Raw genomic sequence first — 23,419 nt, 5'->3', positions numbered from 1 at the left:
CCAATTAAAACTGAAAATGGAAAATAAGCTGGAATATTTAAATCCATCAAGATATATGAAATATGAGCAAAGTTATAATGCCATTACTTAAGCAAAAGATGCAATAAATATCCATTAGATGAAAGAAAATCACACATTTGCATCTATGTATAAGCATCTGAAATCTAGCAACAGGTTTTTGGATATAGGGAAAAAAGCAAAAAGCAATTCATTGCATAATGAAGCTTTAATGTATTGACCAATTGCCAGAAATTTGAAATAGCAGAGTAGTGGCTTGCCTGAAATCCTACAATATGCGCTAGCAATTCACTTAAGGTTTGAATGAAGAACTTGAAAATAAAATAAAATTGGTCACTACTTTAAATGGGAAATACTGCATAGTTAAGCTATTTTACCTTTCAAAAGAAAGAAAAAGAATTTATTCAGGAAGGTGAACATATGGGGTTATGTGTGGTTCTACTTTATTAAAAGGGTCCCAGTGCTTTTATATTAATAGGCACCCATAGAGGTCAATGCTGGGATGTGAACTAAGGTAAAGTCTAAAGAAGATTCTTGCCTCATAAAAATGCACAAAATTCCCCATTGTTATTTCATTGATAAAGGAGGATTCACTCTTATGACAAAGACTGATTATCTTTCAATTAAAAACAACAATATTGTGTATAGCACAATTAAAAACAGCATAATGTAATAAAAATGTGGTTAAATTATAATAAAATAGCTAGTTAAAATACAATAGAAATGTAGTTAAAATCAGTTTTCTGATAGTGCCACTTCACTTGTCGCCCCATCCAGATAATCTAATTCAAAAGGCTTCTAGAAAAAGCAAGTCTTCAAACCCATGTGGAAGCACTTTAGAGAAGCAGACATTCTTCTTATGGAAGGAGTTCCAAACTTGGCGTCAAAATCTGAAAAAGACTTGCCTAGGTTTCCACCAGCCAAACCTCTGCTATTGCTAGTTAATAGAAAGTGTTTCCCTGAGCCTACCTCAAGCCTTAGATTGGTTGATATGGGTGAAGGCAGCCTTTCAAGTACTCTGGATCTAAGCCATTTAGAGATTCAAAGAAATTCAATTAACTAGGTGACTTAAGGCTCTATTTTCCAGTTTAACATGTCATAATGGATTTTGAGGGTAAAATGGGTATATATCATACTAGCAGGGCACCCGTGCTTTGCTACACATACTTCATCACAGGCTCTCTATGAATTTCGGGGTGACATTCAACATACTTCTTTACAGCCTGTTTGTGAACTTTGGGGTGACACGCAGCATATTTCCTCACAGCCTGTCTGTGGACTGATGGGTTTGTTTTCGCATATTTTGCAGCAGCTTCCTGTAGCTGTCTTTTTATAATGCAATGTGTTATTACCCTCTTTCACCTGGTGGGCTCCAAAAGACGTCATGTGGAAGCAGCCTTTGTATTTTTGGGATGCAGAAAGGAAGTGTTCTGCCATTGGATGCTGATGATATGGGTAGAAGGCTGTAGAAGGAGGTTCAGGAATTAGGAGGGCTTGAAGGGCAAGGGAGCTGGACTGTGTACCGCCATACTGCAGTGGCATTCCTGGGGACTCATCCCGCCACTGCAAGAGCGACTCTACACCGTAAGCACACAGGGTGATCTGAGGCTGAGAGCAGTAAACTTGTCTGCACAGTAATCAATCTGATGTCCATATGCAAAACTCGACAAATGCTTAGTAGTTTAAGGTGATAGTTGTGGTTTGCTTAATCTGTTTTGAATGGTGTATTTGGCTGAAGGCGGATTATTGATGTTAACGATGAGGGTGGGTGGAGGAGTACTTTTTCACAGCCTGTCTGTTAACTTTGGGGTGACATGCAGCATGCTTTTTTGCAGCCTGTTTGTTGAAGCCGGTAGTGTTTACACAACTGTCACCTTACATTAGAGATATCCGTTCCATCACTGCGTCTGTATGGACTACGAAGGGACTGGTTTCCCCATAGAGATAGAAATTAGTCGTACCAGATGGCCAGAGATGAGCAGTTAAAACAGTAAATGTGTAATAACTCGAGTAAAACTGAATATTTTGAAAAATCCTTTCTTAGTGAGCACCTAAACCACATAATGAACCAGTGTGCCCAATTTCAACATTGTAGGTTCGGTGGTTTTTGAGTTCTTTTGATGAGTCAGTCAGTGAGTCAGTCAGTGGTATTTCGCATTTATAGATATAGATATACTGTCTTGGGCATCCTGAGGGATGAGTAGCTAAAAATCTTATAAACGTGGGTTTTTGTGGGGGGTTTTTGCAACAGAAAGTTAGTGAAAATGGTTTTAATTTATAAAAAAGTGGATCCAGTGATCTGTTGGTGCAAAGAACATGGATCTTTGGCACATTCCCATCCATTTAGCAGCTCCAATCTTATCCACTAGAAAGCTGATTTTTGGGACTGTAATACCTGGTAGTTACATAGGGTTGTGGAGGGGAATGTGCTGCAGAGGAGGGAAAGGTGAAATTGCATCACCTTGTGCAATAGAAGCTCTACCAATTGAAGTCTGCAGTTTTGCTGTAAGGGGAAAACCTGCCATTCATTTCCAGCATCAAACAGTCAAGTTCTACCATGGCACTCATGTAGGGATTCCTTGCGTCTCTGTATGTAGAGAATGCAGACACACACTGTATTTCACCAGGTGTCCTATAAAGGTCTTTCTTCCATGCATTTTACTTCATTCAATTCTAGTATTTTATAAAAACAGAAATAAAGAATTCTAAGGCCCTTTCCGCACGAGCCATTAACGAAGCCCTGGGGACTGCAAAGGCATGGAGTCGGCCCCCAGCAGGAGCCGTTCACTGGCCAAGCGCTTGCCTGGCTCCCCCCTCCCCCCTGGCAGGCGGTAAGTCAGGCTGCCTCCAAAAACCTCCCTCCTGGAGGGAGGTGTTTGGAACAACAGTGCATTCCCGGCAGCGCGGTGCGAATGTCACCGCCGGGAATACGCTGTTTTCCCCATCCCTCTCCCACTCACCTCGTCGCCGTCATCGCCCTGCTGGCCTCCGAAGACCCTCCCTCACTGTCCTCCGACCCCTGGAGGTCGGAGGGCAGCGTGGGCGAGTCTACGGAGGCCAGCAGGGCGACGATGGCGACGAGGTGAGTGGGAGAGGGACAGGGAAGAGGTGGCTCTGTGCGGAGCTGCCTCTCCTGCACCGGCCTCTGCGGGGGCCGTTCGCACGCTTCTGTGCAAACGGCCCCCACCCGTGCACCGGCAGAATTCCTGCCGGTGCAGGGGCGGCCCAATGACTGTGCAGAAAGGGCCCATGGCTCATTCCGCACATGCAGAATAATGCACTTTCAAACTGCTTTCAGTGCTCGTTGAAACTGTGCAGAATAGCAAAATCCACTTGCAAACAGTTGTGAAAGTGGTTTGAAAATGCATTATTTTGCGTGTGCGGAAGGAGCCTAATTCTCCTGCAACAAATTTAGAAATTCAACACCACAAAAAATGTGAATTGTAAATTGAGACAATACTCATCCACCTAAGGTTTGACAGAATAAACAGGAAAATGCTATGAATCCCGCTGCACTGCAATAGTCAAACTTATTTGAGCACAGTACTGTTGAACCTAAAATTCTTGAGAATTGAAAAAGTAATAGATAGTATTTCTACACACATGTCCGCCACATTTAATTTTCATCTGAACTTAGCTGAAAAGTAAAGACACCCATGTGATGGACTGTAGTAGAAATGTATATTTTTTAAAAGAGCAGTTCAATTAAAATAAAATACTTCAGAGTGAGGCATGAAAGTCCTAGGAACAGGGAAGCCACCTAATTGGCTGTGGCTTCCTGCACTTTGGGCAAGTAACTGCATAATGCAGAGAGAGGGAGGAGGTTAAACTCCTTGTTACACCAAACTGCAGCGGTGTAGCTGGGAAAAATGGAGCCCGGGGCAAAATCTGAGTTTTGCACCCCCCCCCCCCCGCCCATGTAGACGACCACCCTCCCCAACCACAACCAAACAACAATTTTTTGCACCAGGTCATTTCAGTCACCATCACATTGTAGAACATGCCCCAACTCACAAATCTGAACACAGCAATGGTTCATGCCACACAGTGGAAATATTTTTTTGACATTTTCAAAATGTTTTATTACTGCTGAGAAAAAATATATAAAAATAAAACAAAAAGGGCCCCAAAAAAAGGAATTACTTCTAAATGGCTTTCACATTTGTTTTCCCTGTATGACCACTGAACCCTAACCCTGTGAGTCCATGGGCAGGGAGGTGTGTTGGGGATGGGGGAGGGGGAGGCTGGCAGAGCTTGCAATTTGTGGGATGTATTTGTATGTGCAAAGCTGTTCTGGAGGGACTCAAAGGATGGTCAAAAAAGATGGCAGTTACAATATTTTTAACGAAGGTACAAATCAATGTAACATAAATATTATATGTACTTAATCATGAAGCAGATAAACCACACTCTGATGATACTATCACTCCAGTGATCAGACAAAATCTTGATTTCAATACTAATGTCTTAACACAGTCTACTCTTTTTTCTTGATGACATTTCCTGAACACTGGTTCCAACCCTCAAAGGCCAAAAATATGGGGTATAAATGCTTCCACAAAAAACAAGCCCCTGGGCAAATACAGCACGCTTCACCACAAGGTAAGAGGTGCTGTGTCTTTCCCAGTGTGTCCATCACCCTTCATATTATCCCTCTTAAGATCAGCATATGTTAAAGAGTTAATTTGTAGACTTTTAGCTTTACTTTTTATCCAACGCTTTTCTCACGGTATGGCAGCAGGTCCACAATGAGTGCTTACTGAACTGATGCAAAATCACCTTTCTAACGGGTTGTTTTGGAAGTGAGGGCTATAAGGGCACTATCACACATGAGAGGAATTATGCGATTTTCAATCCACTTTCAATGCACTTTGCAGCTGGATTTTGCACTGTAATGCTTGAAAGAGCAAAATCCACTTGCAAACAATTGTGAAAGTGGATTGAAAATGCATTATTCTGGAAATGCCAAAGTGCCCCAAGAACAGTTCACACTTCACGAAACCAACAGGATAGGCATTTGGCTAGCCAAAACACAACACATACGCACACAATGGATTGACCAAATTGCCAATTTATCAGCACATCACAAAAAGAGAAAGACTGGAAAACCAACTTTAAAAAATACAGATAAAAACTCTCCTGGAGGCACAGCACTATGAAAAACCACATGGACCCACACAGGAAGCAGCCCTATACCAAGCCAGACCTTTTGGTCTGTTGGGGTCAGCACTGCCCACTCTCACTGGACACAGCTCTGCTGGGTCTCAGTTGGAAAGTCTTCCACATAACCTCCTACTTGATTTTTTAAACTGGAGATGCCAGCAATTGAACTGGGGACTTTCTGAATGCCAACTAGATGCTCTTCCACTGAGTCATGCCCCCAAACTTCTCTCCTTCCCTCCCTTCCATAAAGGCAGAGGACTCCACAGAATCCTGACTTCTGCACACCTCTGATTGGGGGCGGGTGTGTGTGTTGCTTTTCTGAATGTGCAAAACACCTTCCTGGGGGGAAAGTGGAAATATTTTATATTACAACCAATTGGAACAGTGTGTTTCTTTTTTACTTACATTTTCCCCCTTTTCTTTTTAAGGGAAACACATCTATTTATTTGAACCCTTATTTATGTTGCTTACAAAGTGTAGCCTTGTGTGGAATGGGGGAGAATGAAAGGAGAAAAGCTGACCCCCTCTTAACAGCCCAGCTCAATCTTAAACACACTTACTTGAGAGTAACTGCTACTGAATTCAATGGGATTTACTTCAGAGTATACGCTTCCAGAGTATAAGCTGACCCCCTCTTAACAGCCCAGCTCAATCTTAAACACACTTACTTGAGAGTAACTGCTACTGAATTCAATGGGATTTACTTCAGAGTATACGCTTGAGGTTTGCACTTCAAGAGGTTCTTTTTAGTTGACTAGAAGAGGGATTTTTGGGAGGCAACTGTTTAATTGCAGTGGTTGAGTTTACCTTTGATGGGGATGGGTGAGTTCTGAGTTAAAAACTGAAATCCCAATTCCAGAAAATGTGAAGTCCTGCTACCCAAACAGTCCAGAGTCCCTTTACTCACAAGCCGGTCCTGCTGAGCTCAGTCGAGGCAAGCCCCGCCCCCCCAGTCCCTCTTGTCTGAGCAGCCCATGCACTCCGAGCAAGTCAGGGAGGTGAGAGGAAGAAGAGGATCGTTCAAAAAAAGTTTAAACAAAAAAAAGGCCAAAACAAAAGCAGAGGGCAGCTCTGGGAAAGGACAGGAAAGGGGAGTTTCTTTCTCCCCTGCCCCCAAGATCTACCGTGAAAGGCGAGGGAGCAGGGAAGGGGAGAAGTCCAAAGCCCTTTGCGCCCCAGTAACGTCCACAACAGCCAAGACACAAAACAAGGCACCAACTTCTACAAGTAGCAGCAGGGAAACGGCGCGGAGGGAGGCTCGTGGGTCCCGGCAAATGGAGGGAAGCCTGGACGCGCCCCCCTCCCCCTCCCCTGCATTCTCACACACATGCGCTCACGCTCACACACCCTCCTCCGGCTGAATCTCGCCCCCAACCAGATCCAGATGCATCTCTGGCGCAAAACTGAAAGGGCTCCTTCCCCACTGTGGTCAGCCTCCCCCCCCCGCGCGCCCAGCACAACCCAGGAGACACCCCCCCGCCTGGCTAGCACCCCCCCTTCTCCCCATTGTTCCCATCTGGACGCCCCCTCACCGTGTGCTGCGCTCCTCTCAGCCCTTGATGGGGGCGGCAGCAGCAGGGCTGGCAAACAAGTCGGTGCTGTGGCCGCTGGAGGGTCTGAGCCATTAAAAGTGCTGGGAGGTGGAGGCGGCAGACACGTGAGAGAAGCAGGAAGTGGTCACTGCTGCTGCTCTTTGGCTGTCTCCCTCTTCCGCCCACCCCCAGCCGGCTGCCTGGAGGGGAGGCGGGGAGAGCACTCCCTCGGCTGGAAGCCAAAAGGCGCAGGCCTCCTCTCCGGCATCGTGCAGTCAAACCGAGCCATGCCCCTCCTCCTTCCCGGAAGTGTGCAGGGAATTTTTCCGCCCCCCACGTGACCTTGCAAGCCTGCGCCCGGGACAAGCCGCCCCGGATGTCCCCGTTGGCGCTTCGCCACTGCCAAACTGAGAGGCTTTTGGCTTGACTCCATGCTGTTAAGACTTGTCTGTCTTAACTGAGTGAAAACTAAACGTCTCTGGAGGGATAGTATTGTCAAAGTGTGACAGGAACTATTGTTATCAGCCTGGGTGCTTGGTGAAAGCAATCAAATACACAAAGTGTACTGGTGGGGAGAGTTTGATAGTAGGCTGTCTGAAAAGTCTTTAGAAACCATATTATGAATATCTTCTAGGGAGAGAAGTTTCTAGTGCGTCTGCAGTATTTGGAGTTGCTTTGGTTTACCTCAGTAGAGAGTTCATGTTTTATTTTGGAGGATTTTACCTAACTGGGAAGGCTGTGTGAGGGTACTGAGTGAATGTACCTAGCCTATGTTAGGATTCTGTATGTGAATAGCCATAAGCCAGAACACCTAAGGCCCCTTCCACACATGCAAAATAATGCATTTTCAAACCACTTTCACAACTGTTTGCAAGCAGATTTTGCCATTCCGCACAGCTTCAAAGAGCACTGAAAGCAGTTTGAAAGTGCATTATTCTGCATGTGCGGAATGAGCCTAAGTGAAGGAACTGTACAATGTGTAAAACATCTCTGAAACCAACATCTAAGAAGAACTATAACTGAGTAATCTTAAGTGCTGTTCTGGAAAAAACCAAAAACTATAATTCTATGTGCCAAGCTCTCTTGTGAATAATCCTCTTGCTTCCTGCCTTATTTGCCTTATCCAAATCCATCTCCAAATTAATACACCTTTCTTTACCATCTCCTTTGCCTGTTAAATAAATCTGTGTTATTCTGTTTAAGTTTATATCGCCTCAGTATTATTATTATTTGTCCTTATAAGGGGTAGTGCCTGTGGAAAAGAAATAGAAAAGTCAGCAGACATCCTTCACCTTCTGGGTGTGAACAGGGGTGAGGGAAAGTGTTTTCAAGCAAACACTACCTTATTTCTGAAGCACCTAAATCCTTGAAGTGAAAAGGCGGGAAGAATAAGTCTGAGTAGTTTCCCTTCCTTGGTGACATATAAGATTGAAGGGGGTGTCTGTCACACCTAGTTTAGGATACAGTCATTATGAATCATTATAGGAGTCAGCAGTCTGTTCACAAATAATTCATGCATTGTAAAAGTACAAGGCAGCTTCTAAGAAATTGTCTGTCGCAGAGTTTTGCTTTTATTTTATACTGTCAATTTCAAAAAGGCAATCTGGTGTATTGAAATAATCTGGTGTAATGAAACGCTTTTTTTTACAGTAAAACCATCTCAGATGTTTGAAGAACGTGAAGTAAACTAGCCCCTACACAGGGAGGCAATAAGACCTCAAGAAGGCAACCAATTGGAGTCCTTTCAAGATTCAAGTATGACAATTAGTTAGGATTCTTCCATAACTTGCCAACCCTGCTGACCCAGTTGCAGCCCAATAAGTAAACATATGGTTTTCTTAGTGCATCAGTGCAATAACAAGGATAACACTTTTTTCCAGGTCAGCCAAAAGCAACACCTCAGTGTCATGCAGAGTGACTGATAATAAAAATGAATAACAAGTGAAATGAACAACAAAACAGAAATAAGTAAATATTTGTAGAAGTCAAGTCACAGTTCACTCCATGTCATGTTGCTCTCTTCTGTTGTGGCTGTACACCCAAAGAATATGTTTTTGAGGCCATGGTTTCATTCACAAGAATGCAGCCAACCTTTTTCTAAGTAGTAACTTACCACGATGGGAAAATATGTATGTGAATAGCCTATCAGATGTAGTGTCTGTTGTTATGTATCCACATGATTTTTCTGATTGGATATATATGTGTGATAAATCTGTCACCTACTGAATTTTTCTTGCATATATATATGCTCTACTCCCAACTTGGAAAAAAAGTCATTTGCATTCATTTCATGAGTCATCCAAAAATAATCTCTGTTCGTGACCTATATAATTTCTCTCTCTCTCTCTCTCTCTCTCTCTCTCTCTCTCTCTCTCTCACACACACACACACACACCCACACACACACCCACCCACACACCCACCCACACACACACACACACACACACACACACACACACACACACACACACACACACACACACACAAACAAACAATAAAATAATGGATTTTACTTCCTTTTCTTTGAAATAACCTTTAGACAGTATTTATAACAAAAAAAGGTACAGATCTTCATTATCTCATCAAAGCCTCATCTCAAACCCAGTTAAACCCATGTATTTGTGGTTAAAGATGATTCTTATCCCATAACAGTTGAAATTAAATGTTTAAACTGAATAGGTTGTGAACTGGGCTGAAAGCTGTTATTCTAAAGGAAAAGTCTGTTCATCCTGCACATAGAGTAATAACATGTGCAGGCAAGTGTCTTTGGTCTTCACACATTTCCATATGCTATCGTATCAAGATTTCTTAATAAAAAGGCCATTCAATGACAAGGAATTGAACAATCTGTAGCACCATCTAGTTGCTGTTACTTGGATCGATTCAGACCAGTTTCCTTGACTGATTATGAGACAAGGTTCTGCCAAGTATGAAGGTCATTACTTGTAACTTATATTCATGTCCTCCTTGCCTTGTTAAATCTTGAATACAGGGCACTAAGTTCTTTAACTAAGAGAATTGTGAATGCATCCCTGATGGGAGGGTTTTCTCCCCAAAGCCCCTGAAAGAGGTAGTTTTCAGGTCTTTACTCAAGGAAGGGCCTTTAGATAAGCAGGTCTTGACCAATTACTGACATGTTTCAAAATTTCTCTTTCTGGTGAAGATTATTGAATGGACAGTAGCAAAGTAACTCCAGAAACACTGGGATGAGACATTTGTCCTTGATCATTGTCAGTAAAACTCCACATTTGGGCTTGGGACTGAGATGATTTTAGAGGTGTTTGTGAATTATCATCTTTATATGGACAAAGGAAATGCATCTCTATTCCTTAGGGTTGTTAGCTTTGGGTTGAAAAATACCTGGAGATTCTGAGGGTATAGCCTTGGGAGGGGGTGGGGAGGGGAAGGGAAGGGAAGGGAGAGGAGAGGAGAGGAGGGACTTCAGTAGGGTACAATCCCATAGAACCAAAGGTGAGATGCAGACAGTTCACAACCTGTGCCTCTCCCTTAAACCCAGGCTCTTAATTGCCCCTTGAGAGGATCTTTCCTTTTAAGAGCCTTGAGGGAGGGACCGAGACCAGCCTGGAAAGTGGAGCTTACCAGGCAGGAGGGGGAGGAAGACCTCCAGGTCATGCCAGCTGCCTGGAACTGAAACAGAGCCACCAAAAGGCCAGTAGGACCCTGGGGGGGGGGGGCTGGTAGAAGCTTTCCCTCTCTCCCCAAAAACCCCAGAAGGCCAGTTGGACCCTTGGGGGGCTGACAGAAACCTTCCCTCTCTCCCCAAACACCCCAGAAGGCCAGTTGGACACTTGGGGGGCTGGCAGAAGCCTTCCCTCTTCCCCCAAACACCCCAGAAGGCCAGTTGGACCCTTGGGGGGCTGACAGAAGCCTTCCCTCTTCCCCCAAACACCCCAGAAGGCCAGTTGGACCCTTGGGGGGCTGACAGAAGCCTTCCCTCTCCCCCTAAACACCCCAGAAGGCCAGTTGGACCCTTGGGGGACTGACAGAAGCCTTCCCTCTCCCCCTAAACACCCCAGAAGGCCAGTTGGACCCTTGGGGGACTGACAGAAACCTTCCCTCTCTCCCCAAACACCCCAGAAGGCCAGTTGGACCCTTGGGGGGCTGGCAGAAGCCTTCCCTCTCTCCCCAAACACCCCAGAAGGCCAGTTGGACCCTTGGGGGACAGACAGAAGCCTTCGCTCTAGTCCCTAAACACCCCAGAAGGCCAGTTGGACACTTGGGGGGCTGGCAGAAGCCTTCCCTCTCCCCCTAACCAGCCCAGAAGGCCAGTTGGACTCTTGGGGGACTGACAGAAACCTTCCCTCTCTCCCCAAACACCCCAGAAGGCCAGTTGGACCATTGGGGGGCTGGCAGAAGCCTTCCCTCTCCCCCTAAACACCCCAGAAGGCCAGTTGGACCCTTGGGGGACTGACAGAAACCTTCCCTCTCTCCCCAAACACCCCAGAAGGCCAGTTGGACCCTTGGGGGACTGACAGAAGCCTTCCTCTCTCCCCAAACACCCCAGAAGGCCAGTTGGACCCTTGGGGGACTGACAGAAACCTTCCCTCTCTCCCCAAACACCCCAGAAGGCCAGTTGGACCCTTGGGGGGCTGGCAGAAGCCTTCCCTCTCCCCCTAACCACCCCAGAAGGCCAGTTGGACCCTTGGGGGACTGACAGAAGCCTTCCTCTCTCCCCAAACACCCCAGAAGGCCAGTTGGACCCTTAGGGGACTGACAGAAGCCTTCCCTCTCACCCCAAAACACCCCAGAAGGCCAGTTGGACCCTAGGGGGACTGACAGAAACCTTCACTCTCCCCCTAAACACCCCAGAAGGCCAGTTGGACCCTTGGGGGACTGACAGAAGCCTTCCCTCTCCCAAAAAACCCCAGAAGGCCAGTTGGACCCTAGGGGGACTGACAGAAGCCTTCCTCTCTCCCCAAACACCCCAGAAGGCCAGTTGGACTCTTGGGGGATTGACAGAAGCTTCCTCTCTCCCCTGCTAAACACCCCAGAAGGCCAGTTGGACCCTTTGGGACTGGGACAGAAACCTTCCCCTCTCTCCCCAAACACCCTTGGTAGAAGGCCAGTTGGGACCCCTTTGGGGCTGACAGAAGCCTTCCTCTTCTCACCAAAACCCCAGAAGGGCCAGTTGGACCCTTTGGGGCTGGGATAGAAGCCTTCCTCTCCCCAACCCCCCCAGAAGGCCAGTTGAACCCTTGGGGACTGGACAGAAGCCTTCCTCTCCCCTTCTGCTAAAAACCCAGAAGGCCAGTTGGACCTTGTGGGACTGGACAGAAGCCTTCCCTCTCCCCCCACCACCCCAGAAGGCCAGTTGGATTCTTGGGGGACTGACAGAAGCCTGCTACTCTCTCTCCCCTCAAACAACACCCTCAGAAGGCCAGGTTGGACCCTTGGGGACTGACAGAAACCTTTCCTATCCCCAAACACCCTGTGAAGGCCAGTTGGACCCCTTTGGGGACTGACAGAAGCCTTCCTCTCTCCCCAAACACCCCAGAAGGCCAGTTGGACTCTTGGGGCTGGGGATGGTGCATTTCCTCTATCCCGAAACACCTCAGAAGGCCAGTTGGACTCTTGGGGGACTGACAGAAGCCTTCCCTCTCTCCCCAAACACCCCAGAAGGCCAGTTGGACCCTTGGGGGACTGACAGAAACCTTCCCTCTCTCCCCAAACACCCCAGAAGGCCAGTTGGACTCTTGGGGAGCTGAAAGAAGTCTTTCCTCTTCCCCCAAAAACCCCAGAAGGCCAGTTGGACCCTTGGGGGGCTGGCAGAAACCTTCCCTCTATCCCCAAACACCCCAGAAGGCGAGTTGGACCCTTGGGGGACTGACAGAAACCTTCCTCTCTCGCCAAACACCCCAGAAGGCCAGTTGGACTCTTGGGGGACTGACAGAAGCCTTCCCTCTTCCCCCAAACACCCCAGAAGGCCAGTTGGACCCTTGGGGGACTGACAGAAGCCCTCCCTCTCTCCCCAAACACCCCAGAAGGCCAGTTGGACTCTTGGGGGACTTACAGAAACCTTCCCTCTCTCCCCAAAAACCCCAGAAGGCCAGTTGGACCCTTGGGGGGCTGGCAGAAGCCTTCCCTCTCTCCCTAAACACCCCAGAAGGCCAGTTGGAACCTTGGGGGACTGACAGAAGCCTTCCCTCTAGTCCCTAAACACCCCAGAAGGCCAGTTGGACTCTTGGGTGGCTGACAGAAGCCTTCCTCTCTCCACAAACACCCCAGAAGGCCAGTTGGACACTTGGGGGGCTGGCAGAAGCCTTCCCTCTCCTCCTAACCACCCCAGAAGGCCAGTTGGACTCTTGGGGGACTGACAGAAACCTTCCCTCTCGCCCCAAACACCCCAGTAGGCCAGTTGGACCCTTGGGGGGCTGGCAGAAGCCTTCCCTCTCCCCCTAACCAGCCCAGAAGGCCAGTTGGACCCTTGGGGGACTGACAGAAACCTTCCCTCTCTCCCCAAACACCCCAGAAGGCCAGTTGGACCCTTGGGGGAATGAAAGAAACCTTCCCTCTCTCCCCAAACACCCCAGAAGGCCAGTTGGACCCTTGGGAGGCTGGCAGAAGCCTTCCCTCTCCCCCTAACCACCCCAGAAGGCCAGTTGGACCCTTGGGGGACTGACAGAAGCCTTCCTCTCTCCCCAAACACCCCAGAAGGCCAGTTGGACCCTTGGGGGACTGACAGAAGCCTTCCTCTCTCCCCAAACACCCCAGAAGGCCAGTTGGACCCTTGGGGGACTGAAAGAAACCTTCCCTCTATCCCCAAAAACCCCAGAAGGCCAGTTTGACCCTTAGGGGACTGACGGAAGCCTTCCCTCTCCCCAAAAACCCCAGAAGGCCAGTTGGACCCTAGGGGGACTGACAGAAGCCTTCCTCTCTCCCCAAACACCCCAGAAGGCCAGTTGGACTCTTGGGGGATTGACAGAAGCCTTCCTCTCTCCCCAAACACCCCAGAACGCCAGTTGGACCCTTGGGGGACTGACAGAAACCTTCCCTCTATCCCCAAACACCCCAGAAGGCCAGTTGGATTCTTGGGGGATTGACAGAAGCCTTCCTCTCTCCCCAAACACCCCAGAAGGCCAGTTGGACCCTTGGGGGACTGACAGAAGCCTTCCTCTCTCCCCAAACACCACAGAAGGCCAGTTGGATTCTTGGGGGATTGACAGAAGCCTTCCTCTCTCCCCAAACACCCCGTGAAGGCTGTTGGACCCTTGGGGGACTGACAGAAACCTTCCCTCTATCCCCAAACACCCCAGAAGGCCAGTTGGACCCTTGGGGGACTGACAGAAGCCTTCCTCTCTCCCCAAACACCCCAGAAGGCCAGTTGGACCCTTGGGGGGCTGACAGAAGCCTTCCTCTCTCCCCAAACACCCCAGAAGGCCAGTTGGACCCTTGGGGGACTGACAGAAGCCTTCCTCTCTCCCCAAACACCCCAGAAGGCCAGTTGGACCCTTGGGGGACTGACAGAAACCTTCCCTCTCTCCCCAAACACCCCAGAAGGCCAGTTGGACTCTTGGGGGGCTGACAGAAGTCTTTCCTCTTCCCCCAAACACCCCAGAAGGCCAGTTGGACTCTTGGGGGGCTGGCAGAAACCTTCCCTCTATCCCCAAACACCCCAGAAGGCGAGTTGGACCCTTGGGGGGCTAGCAGAAGCCCTCCCTTTCACCCCAAACACCCCAGAAGGCCAGTTGGACCCCTGGGGGACTGACAGAAGCCTTCCTCTCTCGCCAAACACCCCAGAAGGCAAGTTGGACTCTTGGGGGACTGACAGAAGCCTTCCCTCTCTTCCCAAACACCCCAGAAGGCCAGTTGGACCCTTGGGGGACTGACAGAAGCCTTCCTCTCTCCCCAAACACCCCAGAAGGCCAGTTGGACCCTTGGGGGACTGACAGAAGCCTTCCCTCTATCCCCAAACACCCCAGAAGGCCAGTTCAACCCTTGGGGGACTGACAGAAGCCTTCCTCTCTCCCCAAACACCCCAGAAGGCCAGTTGGACCCTTGGGGGGCTGGCAGAAGCCCTCCCTCTCCCCCCAAACACCCCAGAAGGCCAGTTGGACCCTTGGGGGACTGACAGAAACCTTCCCTCTATCCCCAAACACCCCAGAAGGCCAGTTGGACCCTTGGGGGACTGACAGAAGCACTCCCTTTCTCCCCAAACACCCCAGAAGGCCAGTTGGACTCTTGGGGGACTGAAAGAAACCTTCCCTCTTCCCCCCCCTGCAAACACCTCCTGGTAGAAAAACCAGTTGGACTCTCTTGGGGGACTGACAGAAGTTTCTCCCTCCCTCTTCCCCCCCCCAAACACCGTGAGAAGGCCAAGTTGGACTCTTGGGGGGCCACACAAGTCTTCCTCTTCCCCCAAACACCGCAGAAGGCCAGTTGGACTCTTTGGGGGACTGACAGAAATCTTCTTCCCCTCTCCCCTAAACAACACCCGAGAAGGCTGTTGACCCTTTGGGGGCTGGCAGTAGCCCTCCCTTTCTCCCCCAAACACCCCAGCTGCTGACCCTTTGGGGCTGGCAGAAGCCTTCCCTCTCTCCCCAAACACCCCAGAAGGCCAGTTGGACCCTTGGGGGACTGACAGAAGCCTTCCTCTCTCCCCAAACACCCCAGAAGGCCAGTTGGACCCTTGGGGGACTGACAGAAGCCTTCCTCTCTCCCCAAACACCCCAGAAGGCCGGTTGGACCCTTGGGCGGCTGGCAGAAGCCTCTCCCCCTAAACACCCCAGAAGGCCAGTTGGACCCTTGGTGGACTGACAGAAACCTTCCCTCTCTCCCCAAACACCCCAGAAGGCCAGTTGGACCCTTGGGGGACTGACAGAAGCCTTCCCTCTCCCCAAAAACCGCAGAAGGCCAGTTGGACCCTAGGGGGACTGACAGAAGCCTTCCTCTCTCCCCAAACACCCCAGAAGGCCAGTTGGACTCTTGGGGGATTGACAGAAGCCTTCCTCTCTCCCCAAACACCCCAGAAGGCCAGTTGGACCCTTGGGGGACTGACAGAAACCTTCCCTCTATCCCCAAACACCCCAGAAGGCCAGTTGGACCCTTGGGGGACTGACAGAAGCCTTCCTCTCTCCCCAAACACCCCAGAAGGCCAGTTGGACCCTAGGGAGACTGACAGAAGCCTTCCTCTCTTTCCAAACACCCCAGAAGGCCAGTTGGACCCTTGGGGGACTGACAGAAACCTTCTCTCTCTCCCCAAACACCCCAGAAGGACAGTTGGACCCTTGGGGGGCTGGCAGAAGCCCTCCCTCTCCCCCTAAACACCCCAGAAGGCCTGTTGGACTCTTGGGGGACTGACAGAAACCTTCCCTCTCTCCCCAAACACCCCAGAAGGCCAGTTGGACCCTTGGGGGGCTGGCAGAAGCCTTCCCTCTCTCCCCAAACACCCCAGAAGGCCAGTTGGACTCTTGGGGGACTGACAGAAGCCTTCCTCTCTCCCCAAACACCCCAGAAGGCCAGTTGGACCCTTGGGGGACTGACAGAAGCCTTCCCTCTCTCCCCAAACACCCCAGGAAGGTCCGGTTGGACCCTTGGGCGGCTGGCAGAAACCTCTCCCCCTAAACACCCCAGAAGGCCAGTTGGACCCTTGGTGGACTGACAGAAACCTTCCCTCTCTCCCCAAACACCCCAGAAGGCCAGTTGGACCCATGGGGGACTGACAGAAGCCTTCCCTCTCCCCAAAAACCGCAGAAGGCCAGTTGGACCCTAGGGGGACTGACAGAAGCCTTCCTCTCTCCCCAAGCACCCCAGAAGGCTAGCTAATTTTGGGGATTGACAGAAGCCTTCCTCTCTCCCCAAACACCCCAGAAGGCCAGGTGGACCCTTGGGGGACTGACAGAAACCTTCCCTCTATCCCCAAACACCCCAGAAGGCCAGTTGGACCCTTGGGGGACTGACAGAAGCCTTCCTCTCTCCCCAAACACCCCAGAAGGCCAGTTGGACCCTAGGGGGACTGACAGAAGCCTTCCTCTCTCCCCAAACACCCCAGAAGGCCAGTTGGACCCTTGGGGGACTGACAGAAACCTTCTCTCTCTCCCCAAACACCCCAGAAGGACAGTTGGACCCTTGGGGGGCTGGCAGAAGCCCTCCCTCTCCCCCTAAACACCCCAGAAGGCCAGTTGGACTCTTGGGGACTCCCCTGGGATAGAAAACCTTCCTCTCTCCCCAAACACCACCCCAGAAGGCTGGCCAGTTGGACCTCTTAGGGGTGCGTAGAAGCCCCCTCCCTTTCTCCCCAAACACCCTGCAGAAGGCCAGTTGGGACCCTTGGGGACTGGACAGGAAGCCCTCCCCCTTCTCCCCTGCTGCCACACTGCAGTGAAGGCTAGCTTGGACCCTTGGGGGGCTGACAGAAACCTTCCCTCTATCCCCAAACACCCCAGAAGGCCAGTTGGACACTTGGGGGGCTGGCAGAAGCCTTCCCTCTTCCCCCAAACACCCCAGAAGGCCAGTTGGACCCTTGGGGGGCTGACAGAAGCCTTCCCTTTCTCCCCCCAAACACCCCAGAAGGCCAGTTGGACCCTTGGGGGACTGACAGAAGCCCTCCCTTTCTCCCCATACACCCCAGAAGGCCAGTTGGACCGTTGGGGGGCTGGCAGAAGCCTTCCCTCTCCCCCTAAACACCCCAGAAGGCCAGTTGGACCCTTGGGGGGGCTGACAGAAACCTTCCCTCTCTCCCCCAAAACCCCAGAAGGCCAGTTGGACTCTTGGGGGACTGACTGAAGACTTCCCTCTCCCCAAAAACCCCAGAAGGCCACTTGGACCCTAGGGGGACTGACAGAAGCCTTCCTCTCTCCCCAAACACCCCAGAAGGCCAGTTGGACTCTTGGGGGACTGACAGAAGCCTTCCTCTCTCCCCAAACACCCCAGAAGGCCAGTTGGACCCTTGGGGGGCTGACAGAATCCTTCTCTCTCCCCCTAAACACCCCAGAAGGCTAGTTGGACCCTTGGGCGGCTGGCAGAAGCTTTCCCTCTCCCCCCAAACACCCCAGAAGGCCAGTTGGACCCTAGGGGGACTGACAGAAGCCTTCCTTCTCCCCCTAAACACCCCAGAAGGCCAGTTGGACCCTTGTGCATCCATGCAGCCTTCCCTCCTCCCCTAAACACCCCAGAAGGCCAGTTGGACCTCTATAGGGACTGGACAGAAACCTTCCTCTCCCTCCAAACACCCTGGTAGAAGGCCACAAGCAGACCCTAGGGGACTGGCAGAAGCCTTCCCTCTTCCTCCAAACACCCCAGAAGGCGAGTTGGACCCTTGGGGGGCTGACAGAAACCTTTCCCCATCCCTCCTTTTCAAACACCCCAGCTGGCTGGTTGACACCTTTGGGGGGCTGGGCAGAAGCCTTCCTCTTTCCCTTCCCAAACACCCTGGTGAAGGCCAAAGGTTGGGACCCTTGGGGCTGACAGAAGCCTTCCCGCTCCCCAAACACCCCAGAAGGCCAGCTGGACCCCTTGGGGACTGGACAGAAACCTCTCCCCTCTCTCCCCCCCCCCAAACACCCCAGAAGGCCAGTTGGACACTTGGGGGCTGGCAAAAGGCTTCCTCCCTTCCCCCCCAAACACCCCAGAAGGCCAGTTGGGACCCTTGGGGCTGGACAGAAGCCTTCCCTCCCTCCCTAAAACACCCTTGGTGAAGGCCACAGTTGGACCCTAGGGGGACTGACAGAAGCCTTCCCTCTCCCCCTAATCACCCCAGAAGGCCAGTTGGATCCTAGGGGACTGACATTGGTGAAACCTTCTCCTTTCTCCCCAAACACCCTAGTTTGTAGTTGGACCCTTGGGGACTGCCAGAAGCCTTCCTCTCCCCCCTAAACACCCCAGAAGGCCAGTTGGACCCTTGGGGGACTGACAGAAGCCTTCCCCCCTCCCCAAACACCACCCCCCATTTGTGAAGGCCAGTTGGACCCTAGGGGACTTGACCAGAAACCTTCCCTCTCCCCCCCAAACAGCCCCAGAAGGCTCAGTTGGAAAATCCTTCTTGGGGGGCTGGACAGAACCCTTGCCCTCTTTCCCCCCACACCCCAGAAGGCCAGTTGGACCCCTTGGGGGGCTGATGCAGAAGCCTCTCCCAAACACCCTAGAAGGCCAGTTGGGTCCCTAGGAGACCGGGATGAAGCCTTCTCTCTCCCCTAAACACCCCAGAAGGCAATAGTTGGACCCTTTGGGGGGGCTGGGACAGAAACCTTCCTCTCTCCCCAAACACCCCCCAGAAGGCCAGGTTGGACCCTTTGGGGGGCTGACAGGAAGCCTCCCTTTCTCCTCTAAACACCCCAGAAGGCCAGTTGGGACCCTTGGGGACTGACACACAGAAGCCTTCCCCCCCCCCCCCTAAACACCGAGAAGGCCAGTTGGGACCCTTTGGGGGGCTGGACAGAAGCCTACCCTCTCCTAAACACCCCAGAAGGCTAGTTGGACCCCTCTTTGGGGGACTGACAGAAGCCTTCCTCTCTCTCCCCTTCAAACACCCTCCCAGAAGGCCAGTGTTGGGACCCTCTTGGGGGGCTGGACAGAAGCTCCTCCCTCTCTCTTCAAAGCACCCCAGAAGCGCCAGGTTGTACTTTGGGGGGACTGACAGAAGCCTTCCCTCTCCCCCTAAACACCCCAGAAGGCCAGTTGGATCCTAGGGGGACTGACAGAAGCCCTCCCTTTCTCCCCAAACACCCCAGAAGGCCAGTTGGACCCTAGGGGGACTGACAGAAGCCTTCCTTCTCCCCCTAAACACCCCAGAAGGCCAGTTGGACCCTTAGGGGACTGACAGAAGCCTTCCCTCTCCCCCTAAACACCCCAGAAGGCCAGTTGGACCCTAGGGGGACTGGGTAGAAAGCCTTCCCTCTCCCCCCAAACACCCCAGAAGGCCAGTTGGACCCCTTGGGGGGGCTGACAGAAGCCCTTTCCCTCTCTCCCTTTCTAAACACCTCTTCTAGAAGCGGCCAGTTGGACTCCTTGGGGACTGGACAGAAGCCTTCCCTCTCTCCCCAAACACCCCAGAAGGCCAGTTGTACTCTTGGGGGGCTGACAGAAGCCCTCCCTCTCCCCCCAAACACCCCAGAAGGCCAGTTGGACCCTTGGGGGACTGACAGAAGCCCTCCCTTTCTCCCCAAACACCCCAGAAGGCCAGTTGGACTTTGGGGCTGACAGAAGCTTCTCCCTCCCTTTCTCCCCTAAAACACCCCCCCAGAAGGCCAGTGGGACCCTTGGGGGACTGGCAGAAGCCTTCCCTCTCCCCCCCCCAAAACACCCCAGAAGGCCAGTTGGGACCCCTTGGGGACTGGCATGAAGCATCTCCCTCTTCCCTCTAAAGCACCCCAGTAGAAGGCCAGTTGGACCCTTGGGGGCTGGCAGAAGCCCCCTCCCCTTCCTCCCCCCTAAACACCCCAGGAAGTGCCAGTTTGGACCCCTATGGCCGGACAGAAGCCTTCCCTCTCCCCCTAAACACCCCAGAAGGCCAGTTGGACCCTTGGGGGGCTGACAGAAGCCCTCCCTCTCTCCCCAAACACCCCAGAAGGCCAGTTGGACCCTTGGGGGGCTGACAGAAGCCTTCCCTCTCCCCCTAAACACCCCAGAAGGCCAGTTGGACCCTTGGGGGGCTGACAGAAGCCCTCCCTTTCTCCCCAAACACCCCAGAAGGCCAGTTGGACCCTTGGGGGACTGACAGAAGCCCTCCCTCTCTCCCCAAACACCTCAGAAGGCCAGTTGGACTCTTGGGGGGCTGACAGAAGCCTTCCCTCTTCCCCCAAACACCCCAGAAGGCCAGTTGGACCCTTGGGGACTGACAGAAGCCATCCCTCTCTCCCCAAACACCCCAGAAGGCCAGTTGGACTCTTGGGGGGCTGACAGAAGCCTTCCCTCTTCCCCCAAACACCCCCGAAGGCCAACTGGACCCTTGGGGGGCTGGCAGACGCCTTCCCCCTCCCCCACTTCCTCCAAAAGGCCAGTTGGACTTCCCCCTGCCACCCCATTTCCCGTACTCCTAGCCTCCCCTTGCCTCTCCCCCCCCACACAAGCTCAGCTGGTATTGTTCTGAGAGGTGGTGATTTTGGGATGAGTTTGTGCAAAAATCATGAGGATCCCTGTTTTCCAAGCATGTTTTGCACCACTGCTGTGCCACATGCCGTGGAATGCATGATGTGCTGGTGATTTTGAGTTGTGTTTTTCAATCAGGTTTTTTCATGAATATTTTAAAACTCTTTCTTATAACATAATCTAGTTTTGTGCACCTCTTTTTGTTCTTATTTAGGAATTAACTGTATGAAATAATGAACTACCTTTCAGTATATATATTTTTTGTACTTAAAACGGTCATTAGGGCAGCAAACTGGTTGTTAAATTTTTTGAATCCCACCATTGCATAGAACTCACCTTTTTCTCCAAGGGAACTCATCTTTGTAGAGTGGGGATCAGTTGTAATACTGGGAGATCTCCAGGCCCTACCTGGAGATTGGCAACCCTACTAAAACTGCTACAAACTTTGTAAGCAACCTTTCATGCTGTGGTCCATGCAGTGCTACAAGCACCTGGAAGGTGAAGTGGGTATGGATTGAGCAATGTTCATGATTCCTGTCTGTCATAGCAGACCACTCACAAATGGCTGCAGTGGGAAATGCTGAATTATTCCCTTGTGAGTTCACATGGGGAGCAGCGTGCCACAAGGCTCTCCCATGTTGTTTAGTATCGATGTAAGGGCCCTTAATGAGGTTATTCACAACCTCTGTAATGAGGTAAGCAGAAATAGGTAATTCTACAATGTGAATAGGCTCTCTATAGTTTGGTAAATACTAACCAATAAATCCTGGCCACACTCATCTTGAGATTCCAGAGGCATAGTGTGCTTGGTTGAATGGAGAAACCTCTGAACCTTAAGCTTGTTTGGAGGTTCTAGCAGGGGAGTGCAGCTATCGTATACCCTTGACCGAAGAACGGTACACTCCTTCTATCTGGGATGGTTGTCCTCTTCCACTGAGTGCACAGCTTCGGGAGGGATGTACATGGAGCGGTGAGGGAGGTAGGGGACACCCGTCTAGCCAGCCAGATCAACCGAATCAACCCTGGCGATCAATGGGGTGACAGAACCTGATCTATTTCACATCACATTATCAAACTTTTCTCATACCAAGATTTCAGTACCTGACTAGAGAAACATTGCTTAAGGTTTTGTCCTCTATGTCCATCTTAAGGCTTTATCCATGTTTAAGGCTTTTGTCCTCTATGTCCATCTTAAAGACCTAGTTTCTAAAACCTAAGTGGAAGTGTTCCATGATATGGAGGCATGGCAGAGAAAAATCAGTTGGGACCTTCATGTCTTAGCACTTTGATAATACCCAAAAGGCTGGTTGGAGCGTGGGAAGAGAACCAACTTCCACTTTCCTTTCAAGATTTTTGTTATCAATAACATGTTTCACTAGACTTAAATGGAGTACCTCTCTCCCAATTCTTATTCTTGAGAAGATTTGCTTGTTTTCAGCATTCATATTTAATGTAGAGCACAGAAAGTTGTAATAAAGAGATTAAATGTCTATACATATGACTCAAGAATGTATAGAAGTGAAGAGTAGAATCAAGTATGCTGGCCCTGCCTACATTTTTGCTACAATATGGGGACATTATGGATATACAACATAGGATCTCTTTCCCCCATCCACTTCCAGCCAGTCAGCCAGCTCTTCTTGCCTAACCCACTCTCCAACCTGTCCAGGTTCTTTGCTGCTGCTTTCATTGTTACCCATCCTAGGAATGTTTACTTAGGTTGCTATGCAACCCACCCAAAATGTTGCTATGCAACCCACCCTTACCTGTATCTGGCTCCATTTTTAGTATTTTTTGATCCAGAGAAGGCCAGGTTCAGAATTAGATATGTGATTCTTGCATTAATAAAGAGGGAGCCTGTTGGTTGATTGAAGAAAAAATGGGCAAGTCCTATTGCAGCATCTTTTTGGTGTGCAAAAAGACTGCCACTCTTCTCCCTTCAACAGTCCACCTCCCCCCAACCCCGAGGTTATAGCACAGAAAAGCTTACTATTTTCACTGCTAGTTGATTCATCCTCATAAACATTTAAACTCATATATAAGAAGTTCAGTGCTTTCCACTTGGTATTCTCAATTCATATTTATTCCAGAGCAATGTATCCATTAGTACATCTATCACTAGTAAATTTGTTACTGCTTCAACATATAGAACGTAACATTGCAGCAATTTCATTTTACAAGCTAATAATATACTGTAATGTAGCTTACAATATCATGTAGATGTATTTGATTAGGGAGGTTCCACAGTCAGACAGTTTAAATAGCGGATTACAGGAGATTCAGGTTTTAACTTATTTACTGTGCAAATGAAGTGCTGTCGTGCACAACAAATGTGTTAATTTAATGGGCGCATCACTTTCCTCTTCCAGCTACTCATAGGATAAATATTAAGCAATGGATTTTGGTTTAGAATGAAGCACAAGTTTAAAGAAGGATTTGACGCTTGACTTATGTATCAAGAGAGTAACAATGTCAGTTAAACTCAGTTCACTGAATTCCCTTTCCTACTCTCTCTGAGGCTTCTGGGCAGCTGCAAAAAGAGACAGGGCCTTTCCCACATGCATTGGGCAATCTTTCAGTTTACCACAGATTTTCCCAGTGGTCAAACCTTGTATCTTGGGAAGGTGTTCTGTGAAATCATTCTGCACCCCTCACTATTCCCC

This window comes from Sphaerodactylus townsendi, linkage group LG07, assembly GCF_021028975.2.
Source record: "Sphaerodactylus townsendi isolate TG3544 linkage group LG07, MPM_Stown_v2.3, whole genome shotgun sequence".
NCBI classification, from domain to species: Eukaryota; Metazoa; Chordata; class Lepidosauria; order Squamata; family Sphaerodactylidae; genus Sphaerodactylus; species Sphaerodactylus townsendi.
The sequence above is the reverse complement of the archived record's forward strand: the minus strand, read 5'-3'. Positions refer to the sequence as shown.